The sequence below is a fragment of the Theropithecus gelada genome, chromosome 2, assembly GCF_003255815.1.
Source record: "Theropithecus gelada isolate Dixy chromosome 2, Tgel_1.0, whole genome shotgun sequence".
NCBI classification, from domain to species: Eukaryota; Metazoa; Chordata; class Mammalia; order Primates; family Cercopithecidae; genus Theropithecus; species Theropithecus gelada.
The window spans coordinates 191,127,459-191,138,591 of record NC_037669.1 but is presented as its reverse complement, the minus strand read 5'-3'; positions in this window follow the sequence as shown (position 1 = coordinate 191,138,591).

The following is an 11,133-nucleotide window of genomic DNA, read 5'->3' as shown; positions in this document are numbered from 1 at the left end:
GAGGGCAGCCTCCAGCCAACAGCCAACATTATACTATATAGACTTAACCATTATACTATATACTATATAGAGGTAGTATACCTCTAGCTCCAGGCATATGGCAGATGCTCAATATGTATTTTGTTTAATAAATGAATGAAGTACTAAAGAACGATGTAAGGTAAGCAAAGCCCTATGATTGAAGTGACTAAGGGAAGCTTTCATGAATTTCATTAGGTTGCTGTTTCTAGAGTGGACAGGGAGGTTGGGAGAAAGAGATGGGTGGAGACAGAGGCTAAAGTGACCCCAAGATCCCCACCTCTTGGTGCCCATCCCTTATGTAATCTCCACCCTTTGATTATCAGCAGGAATTGTGACTAGATGCTAAGCAATAAAGTACAACAAAGGTGACAGGTGTTGCTTCTGTGATTATATAATGTGAGCTCATAAAGTCCATCTTATTAGAAGAGCTTCTCTCTCTCACTCGCTTTGAAGAAGCAAGCATTTATATTGAGGAGGCTCATGTGGCAAGGAACTTACGGCAACTGCCCACAACCAGCTAGAAACTGAGGGCAGCCTCCAGTCAACAGCCAACAACAAACTGAGGGCCTTTGTCCAACCACTTGCAAGGGCCTGAATCCTACCAACATACACAAAGCTGGGAAGCAGATCCTTCTCTAGCTGAAGCTTGGATTGAGACCACAGTCCTGGCTGATATCTTCATTGCAGCCTTTCAGAGGACCCAGCTAAACCACACCTGAATTCTTGACCCACAGAAATTATGAGATAATAAATGTGTATTGTTTAAAGGTGCTAAGCATATGGTAATATTGTTACTCAGTAACAGACAGCACAGCCTTATTGGCAGAGAAAACAGCAGAAGCCAAGAGCTGGAGTTGGAAAGGTATAGAGAACATCAGTTCATGCTTGCTCCATGTGGCTGAAGTCGCAGGAGGTGGAGGTTGGAAAAGTGGGTTGGTGCCAGACCGTGGTGGCTTTCGAAGACAGAATGAGTTGTCTGGGCTCTGTCCTGTGGGAAAGGAGTTTCCAGTGATGGCTGATCCCCAGGGTGCTCCATGTGGGAAGTGGGTAGGTACCTTTGAGCAACCCTCAAATCACACATTGGTGAATGTCTACCTGGAAGTCTGGTCCAGGTCTCTGGGGCTTCCAAATGAAGCTCTGGCCAAGATCCTGGGATAGAAAACCCCAGGTCACACTTTGTGACTTTTTGACTCAAGTCAGCTTGTGACTGGGTGCAGGTCAGAACCTAGAGCCCCTGGAGAACAAGTACACCTCTGAGTTGTGTTGACTCCCTCAACCTCCCCCTGTCCTCTGTGCACTCAGCTCAGGACTGGACCCACAGTCAGTGCCCAAAAGGACTCCTGGAACCATCAGGGCAGCAAAGTGGCTCAACCTCGGCCTGCAGTAACATCAGCTCACTCCACAGTCAGTGGAGAAACAGCCACGGCACTTTAAATATCACTGTAGGGGATACAAGTGTATGGTAAATAACTTATGAGGTTTAAAACTCAAGAGTTTGTAGAAGGATTAAAACAAAAAAAAACAATGATCTGATCAATTGAAAAGGATATTTAGTGAAGCCCCTTAGTGGGGTCTCTTTCCCTTTTTAATACATTAGTTGAATGATTCAAAATCCCTTACCTTGGTGAGGGCCCCGAGAGGCAGAAGGTCAAGTGCATCTGCCTGGCATTGAGACATCGTGGGGGAGCTTCAGCTCCTGGGAGAAGGAAGCTGCTCAGAGGTGAAGTGGGGTTCAGAAAAGAAAGAGCTGCCATGTACCTCATATTTGGCCAAATGACTATTTGGAGAATGGTCAGGAGTGTGGTTCACTGGTGCCTGATGGTCCTGGACCATGGATCTAGAGGAAAGTTACGGTGTGGAAGAGAGACTAGACCAGGATGGAGAGAAAGGTGCAGCAGCTCGGGAACCACAACCCACGGACATTTAAAACAGGAAGTCCTCTAAGACCAGAAATCACCAGAGAGTCCAGTCAATGCTCAGAGGTATAAAACACCCAAAGGCAAACCGAGGCCACATTCCAACCATTCCAGTCACTGCCCCAGCTTCCAGAAAGAAAAAACAACTTGAAAGGGCATCCCAGAGGGAAGAATTTCATTCAGCCTACAGATACCTCCAGACCACTTTGGCACCAACCTGGGCATAGGCCAAGTGGTGGGGTAAGATAAGGCTCCTGTCCTCCTGGAGCTCCAAGGTCAGTGGGCAGACAGCAGGAAGACAGTGACAGCTCTAACAGGAATCTTTCCAGTGTGCTCAGAGCACAGAGGAGGGAGGAGAGAAGCTGCCTGAGCAGTAGCAATTAGAACGGGGCCAAGTGTTACCAAGCAGACAAGGGTGAGGAGGACGACCCAGGCCAGGCAGCTACATAAGCCAAGTGGACCAAGACAGAACACCATGGAAAGTACACAGTGGAGATGAGGCTGGAAGCATGGCTTGGGGCCAGACTGAATACCAAATCATATTTCTGAACAATTCAACTGAGGAAGATCACTGGCTCCTTCCTGAGTTATCATCTACTCTGAGAGAAGAGTTTGGAATAGAGGCACAAATGTCCAAGAAATAACTCTTGACTTCCCCAGGTACACGTTCCTCTTGGGCTCCCTCCATTAAGTTCTGGCACTGATCTTCACTGGGTCTCCCCTTGAATGTTGAAGAGAAGCACTGGTGGCCTTTGATGGGGAGTGGACCTTGTTGTCTTACCCTTGTCACTCAAGCACCTTCTACTTCCTAAGACAATGAGGGTTCCTAAAACCCTCATTCTGGTGTTCCCTGCCCTCCACATGCTGCCCCCAGCTTCCTGTCCAGGGCAGTCTCCACTCCACCACTTCCCTCCCTATGGGGATCTTCTGCTCCAGAGCCTCCAAATCACTACAGCTCTGTCCACGCCTCTCCAGCTTCTGCCCACAGTTCCTTTCCCTGCCCCAGCTCCACACACCTAAACACCTAAATGTCCATCTGTGTTAGTCAGGGTTCTCCAGAGCAAAGAACCAGCAGGATGTGTGTATGAGTATATATCTATACAGAGAGAGAGAGAGAGAGAGAGATTGATTTATTTTGAAGAATTGGCTCATGTGATTTTGGGGAGTGGCAAGTCCAAAACCTACAGGGAAGAACACTAGGCTGAAGACCTAGGAAAGAGTTGGTGTTGCAGTTTGAGTCCAAAGGTGCTCTGGAGGCAAAATTCCTTTGTCGTCAGGCAATATCAGACATTTCCCTTAAGGCCCTCAACTGATTGGATGAGGCTCATCCACATTATGGAGGATTATCTTTACTCAACGTCTACTGATTTAATGTTTGACCACATAACTAGACACCATAACCTAGCCAACTGACACATGAAATTAGCCATCATACTATCCTCCAGGGCTCAACTCAAATTTAACCTCCCCCTCCAATTCATTCCTGCTTTCAACTGAAAATGCTTGCCCCCTCCTAAATTGCCATAGTGCTGCAACCAGCTCTTCTCTTGGGATATTTAGAATTTGCTTCCCTATAGTACAGTGATTTATATCTTTGTATTTGTTTTCCTACAAGACTGTGAGCACTTGAGTCAATCAAATCCTATTGCACCACTTAATAAATAGCTATATGACCTTGGGCAGGTTACTTAAACTCACTAAGTCTTGGTTTCTGCAAAACTTGGGGATGATATAATACTTACCTTAAAGAATCCTTGAAATTTTCATGAGACAATGGATGCAAATTACTTAGCACACCACCTGGTACATAATGAGTAATCCATTCACTTATTCATTCATTGAGCGTCTATTACATGCCAGAAGTGAATGTGACAGACCAAGCCACTGCCCTGATGGGCAGAATTTATAAAAGGCAAATCAATGAATTTTTAAAATCTAACATAAGATACTGACAAGTACTTTGAAGAAAATAAACTAGAGGCTGGACGCGGTGGCTCATGCCTATAACCCCAGCACTTTGGGAGGATAATTACTGGAAAGCATGACTTTCCAAGTGCCCAAGCCAAGGCAGCATTTGTGGGGCACCCAGAGAAGGACCCCTTAGAGCAGGAGCTCTGTTTCACTCTTCCTAAACCGGATGTTTCTGTTTACTAAACAGTCTTCAGCTGCTCATTGTGCACAGAACAAAGTAGTTGGTGAAGGTCTTTTCAGGACACAGGTGGCCATGCAAATGGGGTAATGGAGCAGAGACAATGGTGTGGGAGGGTTGAGGAATGTTGAAGAACCCCAGAGCTGGCAGCACCAGGGACCTGAATGGGCAGTGAAACCTCATCTCTACTAAAAATAAAAAAATTAGCCGGGCATGGTCATGGGCACCTGTGGTCCCAGTTTCTCAAGAGGTTGAGGTGGGAGAATCACTAGAACTTGGGAGGCAGAGGTTACAGTGAGCCCAGATCATGCCACTGCACTCCAGCCTGGGCAACAGAGCAAAACTCCATCTCAAAAGAAAAGAAACTAGGATAAAGGATAGAGGTCTGAGGATTAAGGAGAGATCCAGTTTAGCGAAGACCTGAATTAAGAGAAGGAGTTAGCCATGCAAGACCTGGGGGAAGAACATTTCTGGCAGGACCAGCAGGAATCAGTCTGAGTTAATTCTACTTGTAACCCAGGGGCCAGGTCCTTCCTTTCCTCTGCCCCACAGACTGTGTCTTCTGAGCTAGGGGAAACTGAGGAGATGAACCTTGTCTTCACTCTACCCAGGACTTTACCTTCAGATAGATGATGCTGGCACCCAGGAACCCATGGTAATGGAGGCCACCAGCCATCACTGATCAGGGAGACTTCCCCTATCTCTTCCAAATGCTGCCTTGCCTGCTTCACTGCCTCATCTTCTGTAGTCTCCCCTGAAGGTTTAAGTATTTCTGTACTCAAGGGTCATTGTTACTGTCATGTGCCACACAGAGTCAAAGAAGGGAGTGAGAGTTCTCAGGAGAGGGTGCCCCCAGGTCTTTGGACACTAGAGATCCAAATTTCCCACATGGATCTCCCTTCTTCCCAGCTCTCTGCTTTCTTTCTCCCTTCCCGCAGCCCTCTCCCTTCCCGCAGCCCTCTCCCTCCAGTGTTTCTCAACCAGGCACGGTATGTCCTTCCAGTCCATCCTAGGAGTGCTTGGAAGGGAAGGAGGCCATTTCTAATGGTCACAATGACTGGGAGACTCTACTGGCCTTTAGTGGACTGAGATGAGGAACACTATCCACCCTAGAATGTACAAGATGGTCCCACGTCATAAAGAATTGTCCTGCCCAAAAGGTGAATGCGGACATGAACCTCTCAACATCCCCTCAAATGTTACCAAATCCCCTTCTTCCCTACCTGGATTCTGTCCTTTATCTCTTCAGGAAAAAATTCAGTCTCAGTCTCCCAAGTCCCCACAGTGTATCTTGTCAATTGGACAATCTCACACGTGTAATGTCAGTGCTTTCCATCCTCAAGTGGCTCTAACTGCTCCGCCAAAAGAGGAAGAGCAACTCTGAGTACCTGTGGCCCCCTCAAAGGGAAGGGTCAGCTCTGATCCTGTGTCTGGGCCAGTGGAGAGAAATGGTGGAAAGGGCTTCCAAGCTGGGCTGTGTATGGTTGATTCTCCCCTGAAGTAGCTAGAATCAAACACTTCTCACCACTAAGGAGATACATGTCCTTCCAAGTGCTACCCTTCTAGATGAGAAACATATATTACCCCTACTAACCCTTCCTCATGCCAGCTCTGACTTCCATTACAAACTTCCCATATGAACTTGACAAAGAGGTCCAAATGCATCTCCATCAAAGGTAATAGCCATGGTGGTGGAAGACCTTCAGTTTGCCTTGCCATTTATCATCATCGTCACCACCACCACCACCACCACCATTAGTTATTACTATTATTAACCATATGAGTCCATGCACAGAGGCAGACACTGGTGGGAGTTCTGTCACTGGAGGGTCCTAACTGCATGGGTGATTGTGTGGAAGAGATAGGTCAAGGCTGTGGTCCTTTGAACAGATGTCCTGGAGCCAAACTGACTTCCTGATTTGCTTAATGCACTGCCTAATGCTTGACTAAAAGTGCTCCAGAAAAATCCTCTCAAGGAGAGGAAGGGTGCCAGGGGCACTGGCAGGGCTCATTTTTTATTCTTTAACTTAGGGGAATTGGCAGGAAAGGGGGTGATGACTACTCCCTGCAGAAAGCAAAATCCAGATGGCTCCTGACAGCCAGCCGGGAAAAGTTGCTCCCTGGCAGCCCCGTTCTCTAGCATGACTTTCCAAATGCCCAAGCCAAGGCAGCATTTGTGGGGCGCCCCCAGCAGGACCCCTTAGAGCAGGAGCTCTGTTTCACTCTTCCAAAACCGGATGTTTCTATTTACTAGACAGTCTTCAGCTGCTCATTGTGCACAGAACAAAGTAGTCAGTGAGGGTGTTTCCAGGACACAGGTGGCCATGCAAATGGGGTAACGGAGCAGAGACAAAGGTGTGGGAGGGTTGAGGAATGTTGAAGAACCCCCGAGCTGGCAGGTCCAGGGACCTGAATGGACATGGAAAGGAGTGATTGCTAGCACCCTGAAAGTGAGCTGTGGACAGAGCCATTGACAGAGGCTGTGGCCAAACCATAGTCCAGCAGGATAAGAATCAGGGAAACGAATGCCTTGGTCTCAATATCTTCTTGCTGGCCAAAGGCAAGGAGCATGGGAACTCACCGATGCAGCCCATACAGGACAGGTTCCAGGCTGCAGAGCAGGAAGCATGGGTTCTTTTACAAACCACTCCAAAATGTAGTGCTTTAAGACAATAACCATTGATTTAGCCCTTGGTTTTTCAGTCTAGCAATTCGGCAATTAAAGCTGGGCTCAGCTTGACAGTTCTTCTGGTCTGCTGCAGGCTGATCTTGGCTATCCCAGCTGGGCTCACTCATGTGTCTGCGGTTGATTGGCGAGTTATCTAGGACCAGTCACTTTAGAATGGCTTTATTGGAGATGCTTAGAAAGATAGGGGCCTCTCTTGACACGGATCTCTCACTCTCCAGGGTGCTCGCCTGGACTTGTTTACAAAGCAGTCAAACAGTTTCAAGAACAACAAGCAGGCAAGCACCAAAGTGCAATCACTTTTCATACTTCTGCTTACATCACATTTGCTTCTGTCCATTTGGATAAAATAAATCACATGGTCATCACCAAATCAAGGGTTAGAAAAATAGATTCTGGCTGGACGTGGTGGCTCATGCCTGTAATCCCAGCACTTCGGGAGGCTGACATGGGGCAATCACCTGAGGTCAGGAGTTTAAGATCAGCCTGGCCAACATGGTGAAATCTGGTCTCTACTACAAATACAAAAATTAGCTGGGTGTGGTGGTGGGCGCCTGTGATCCCAGCTATTCGGGAGGCTAAGGCAAGAGAATTGCTTGAACCCAGGAGGCAGAGGTTGCAGTGAGCTGGGAGCACACCACTGCACTCCAGCCTGGGCAACAGAGCATGACTCCATCGCAAAAAAAAAAGAAGAAAAAGAAAAATACATTCTACTGCTTGAGGGGAGAAGAAGAATATGTGGCTAGTGGCCAGTTTTCAACCTATAGACTGTGCTCCAGCCACAATTGCTTACATTCCTCCCACATGCAAAATATGTTTCCCCATATCCCAGGACCTCTAAACCTGGATCCCTTGAATCTGGGATTATACCTATGGCAGTTGGTTTTTGCCACATAATAAACCACCCCAATATTTAGAATGTTAAAACAACAACCATTTTTTTAGCTCGCAATTCTGCAGATTGGCAATTTGGGCTGAGCTCAACTGGGCAGTTCTGCTGCTCTGAGCCAGGCCCCACTGACCTCTGCTAGCACTCACTCATGCATCTATGGTCGGCTGAGTGCCAGTTGTGGAACTTCAGTGCTTCTCCATCCACATCGCCTCCTCTTAGCCTTCAGCATGTTCATTCATGTGGCAGCGGGATTCCAGGAGCAGCAAGAGAGGACAAACCCAAGCGTGCAATCATTTTTCAAGTCTCTGCTTACGCAGAGACAATTGGTGACGTCCCATTGACCAAGCAAGTTATATGCCAGAGCTCAGAATCAGAGTGGGAGAGCAGTCAAAGTTACAGCACAAGGGGGCATGGATCCAGGAGGGGAATAATTAAGGATGGGTTTGTAATCAGACTACCACCGTGGAGTGGAGACCAGACCTAGTGAGACAAACAGAGAACAGGCATCTCGCAGACCTGAATTCCATAACATGACATTCAAGTCTGTTCGTAATGGCAGCCACCTGTCTCTCCAGTGTCAGCTCTCTCTAACCCCAACCACACCCTGTGCACTGTGCATCTGCCAAACTGACCTCTTCACAGTCTCATGTATCTGCCCTGCCTTTTCCATCTTCCCACTCCCATTCTCTAGATTATTCCGCATCTTTGCCTGACCTAATCCTCTATATCCTACTTGATCCAATTCAAAGCCACCTTCTCCTAGACATCTTTTCTAACATCCCACTCCCATCCCCTTCCCTCTCTCCCAACACCACTGAGCTGGGTGGGACTCTGAATTCCCACCTACAATTTGCAGAGCCCCCCTGCACCCCTTTCAGGCACCTGGTGTTGTGCACGTATCTGCAGGGGGATGTTCTCCCCTTTCTTGGACTGCGAGCCCCCAGAGTGCTGGGTCCTTGTGTGACGCATCCTTTATCCCTCCTCTGCCCTAGTGCCCAGCACACACTAAATGTCCTATTGACCTGAGGAGGTCAGTACTGGCAAACCAAAGACTACAGAGCAGACAATGCAACAGAGCCAAGGAACGCCCTTCAGAGATGACCCAGCCAGGAACTCCAAGAAGTGACGGACAGGAAGTGTCAGAGAAGAGCCCGGAAGAGCGGGATTTGGGAGATGAGAAAGAGCAGGGCTTCCGCCTTGCCACAAGATAACCTGGGCCCTGTGAAGTCAAAGTCACGGGGAGACTGACCTCCACTCTATCCGAGGAAGAACTTCCTAGGAGAAAAGCCCAGATTTAGAATGGGCTGGCAAGAAAACGGGTGAGCCATCCGCCGACTGGCAGTGCCTAAGATTCCAGTTAACTTCTGAGAGTGTCTTTGTAGGGGCCTTATTCTATTTGCATTTAAGGTGTGCACATTAATAATTCTTTCATTAGACTCATGTTGCACCTTGGCATGCAGGAGTGTGCACTCGTGGCTCACAAATGAAGGGGTTTAATGAGCCGGCAGCTGTCCCCACAAGGCAAGCCTGCATGGAGCTTGGCAGCAGGCCCATTCCCTCGGAGTCGGCTGGGCACAGCACATCATGTACCGCGGGCAAACCGGCTTTGGTTTCATTGGGGGTGGTAGGTGTGGGAGGGGGAAGTAGATGTATGGGGTAAGTGTTACTCTGAAGGAATTATACAACGTTAGAGTGCCAGTCCAGTGAATTTCCTACCACACACACCTGAACACCCTTGAGCGATGGGACATCCCTGCTCCTGTCAGAAACCAGGCTAAGCCCAGGAGTGCCTCTCACCGAGGGTAGGTGGAGGATATAACTGAGACAGTCCTTCCCTAACACAGATACTCTTTGACCAGCCCGACTCCCTTGTGTTCTAAGTGGTGGAACAGTGCCCCAGAGAGGGGATGTGGCCTCCCTAAATGCTAAGATGAGCCAGGACTAAAACAATAGGAGGGGAGCTCACACAGGTGGAAGCTGGCCTTGGGGCAGGCAGCGAGCCAAGGACCCCTCCCCAGGAGCTGGACCTACAGTCCCTCCCAATAACGTCCCTGGGAATAAAACTCCCCAACTCCCGACATCCACACCCATCTCCATATGTCCAAACCCTGCACATCCTACAAGGCTCACATCAGATGTCGGCTCTTCCTTTTGTCTTCCCGTCAAACACCCTGACTCTAACCAGACATGAGCTCTCTGGCCTCTTGAGGACTTGCACTTCTTCATGGCTCAGGTCAGACTGCAGCTGGAATGGCAGTTAGATGCGCATATACCTTCTTGATCACCCCTGACCATTAATTCCTTGGGCTCATCTTGCTCCTTCTCCCAACTCCCGCCCTCAGTGCCCAGCCTAGGACCTGACTCAAATGTACTCACCAAACACAGGCTGGATTGCTGACATCCTTTTGCTTTTTGCCCACTAGCATTACAAGACCACGTTGCTTACTGTTAGCCAGCACCAGGGCCTTCCCCACAAAGCAGGCATGCCTCCCTGTCTCCTTTCCACTCCTTTTGGATGAACAGGAACAGCCTCTTGGGCCTCCTTCTTGGAAACTTCCTGGATACCCACCACTGTCTCAGATAATCACCAGGGCTGAGGGACATTCTCCAAAGCCCAGGAGGCCCTCAGCAGATAGGATGGTGTTTGATGGACAGCTTTCCCTCCCACGAAGCCCTGGTGAACAGCTCTAATGCCACCAGCAACTGCCATCTGACTCCCTAGCACTGGCTGGAAATCTTTTCCTATTTGCCCCCAGGAATGTCAAACTCAGTGAGCTGGGCTCTTCTTAGAGCTGTCTGACTCCTTTGCATCAAACATTCCTCCTGAGATTGTAAGAACTAGAATGAGTAACTCCAGCCACTCACCTTCTTCTGCCTATGAGGAAGAATCTAATTAATGCCAAAATAGCCTATACTGTTCCAAAAGTCTGGCCTTTTCCCAAAACCCTAGCTCTTTCCACATAGAAGCTCAAGAAGCTCCAGAAGAAATTCAATGTTCTCCTGAAAAGCAGACACCAACTTGGTGGACCATAGGTGCATCCTGCAGAACCCCTAGCAAGCAGGTGACTCAGAATGGAGGGGCTGAAAAAGAAGCATACAGCCCCAAGAGCCTGAGCCAGAGAAGCTGATGCTTGCAGACCTAGGAAGGGAGTTTTCACCACCCTCATCAGCCCCATGGTTTCCCACTGTCTGCAAAAAAGTTAGATTATTTTGTCCAGGATTCAGATACTTCACATCATGACTACTATCATTCTAGTCTCATCTCCGTCTAAACTTCCAAGCCACTAGCCCACTTGGAGCATTCATGCCTTTCAAATACACCCAACCCATCCCATTTACATGTTTTGTTCCAGCTACTGAAACATCTTTTATCTTAGATTGGACTCTCAGACCCTTAGACAAGGATTCAAGTGCAAGTGTATTTGGGACAGTGGGGGGTAAGATGATCCAGGAAAAAACCCAGCAGGAT